The sequence below is a fragment of the Sinocyclocheilus anshuiensis genome, unplaced genomic scaffold (assembly GCF_001515605.1).
Source record: "Sinocyclocheilus anshuiensis isolate Anshui unplaced genomic scaffold, SAMN03320099.WGS_v1.1 scaffold1047, whole genome shotgun sequence".
NCBI classification, from domain to species: Eukaryota; Metazoa; Chordata; class Actinopteri; order Cypriniformes; family Cyprinidae; genus Sinocyclocheilus; species Sinocyclocheilus anshuiensis.
In genome coordinates, this window is record NW_015542400.1 from 226,151 (window position 1) to 227,837 (window position 1,687).

Genomic DNA, 1,687 nt, shown 5'->3' on the forward strand with positions numbered 1-1,687 from the left:
GCGATCGCGAATGGACCGAGTGGGGCCCCGCTCCCTACCTCACATCGGGCCCCTTGTCAGCTGAGGTCGGCCCTGTGCTACATTTTGACTTACATAATCCAGTGCCTTTTTGATAATACTAATAGCGTGTGGTTTAATTAACTACACAAGAACATGACATTTCTGTAATTTATCAGTTGTTTTTCCCTGATACTAATAAAATAAAATGAGAGCCAATGGAGACTTCTTAGTGTAAGTATCCTGCTTCTCATATTGGTCTTCTTTGAACATAAACTCTCAATAATCTCTGAAACTGTGCTCAATTTATACTTCAATTTTTATTTAAATCATCATATCCCCAGACTTTGGCATCAAAAAGTTTGAAACCCCCTGATCTAAGCAATTACAATTTTCTCTGAATAGATATTAAACAGTTATGTGACTTGTTTTATGGCTTGCTTTGTGCCTTTCAACAAGGCAGATGTTATGCCTGTGAGAAAAGCGAACCAAAAATAATGAGCTCAATGAGCACGATTAGAGTGTGAGCGTGCACAGGCAGATATTGTGTTTGGCGGGAAATGCAGCTATTGGTATTCAGTGGTGCAAGGCATTATGAATCTGCGAGCTGCCAGAACATGAATATTCAAGGCATCAGTGTTACTTAGGCACTAAGTGTGACTTCCTTATGCATCCGCTCTTCATTAAGTTAATTGTCGCACTGATTGCATGGACTCCAAGTCGATTCAGAACTCTGATGTAGTGAGATTGCCATCCATCGTGTTCATGTCGGCCAACTATTGTTATGTGAATAATAAGTATGATTTCTTATAAGACAATTAACGAGATTGATGCAAACTTTAGGGTCAATGACTTATGAGAGTGACCAAGATAAAGAAAATAAAATGTTTTTAATACCTACAGCATGTGTACAAGTTGAGATTGTAAGCTACACTTGACATTAATGTTTCATACGGTTTTGAAATCGAATTATTGTGTGTTTTTATCAGCTGTTTGGACTCTCATTCTGACGGCACCCATTCTGAAAAGGATCCATTGGTCAGAAGGGATGTAATACAAAATTTCCCCAAATCTGTTTAGATGAAGAAACAAACTTATCTACATGTTGGATGGCCTGGGGGTGAGTACATTTTCAGTAAATGTTCATTTTTGGGTGAATTATTATTTTAACCAATGTTAGCAAATGGAACCTTGCTGTGAAGTGTTACTAAAATGTCGTTTATTCACACCCTGTCATCATTGTGCTATAAGCAAGGCACTTAACCAACCACGGTTGCTCCAAAGGGACTTTCTTTGCAGTGAATGTGCTGTAAGTAGCCTTGCATAACAGCCATTTGCTAATTAGCAAATAACAAATAATTGGAAATTATAATTGACAACAAGGGCTATACCCGGCAAGGAATTTTAGAGGCCCTAACCTTTTACCTGTCTGTTTTGTTTTGTTTTTTAAATGTGTGCAAACACGTTAAAGGATCATATCTGTTTAGCTTAATTATGGCTAATTTGCTTGAACAATACAATAAGCTTTAAATGTTTTAATGCAGTATCTGTTTGAGGTGATTTGCCCTGCCTGTTTATTTATTCACTGTTAGAAGGTTGCACTTTAATGTGTTTTTCAATCTGTTTACCAGTTCAACCTGTTTGGTTTTGACTTAAATGTGCTTTCATTAAGGATGCAAGAAATATTTAA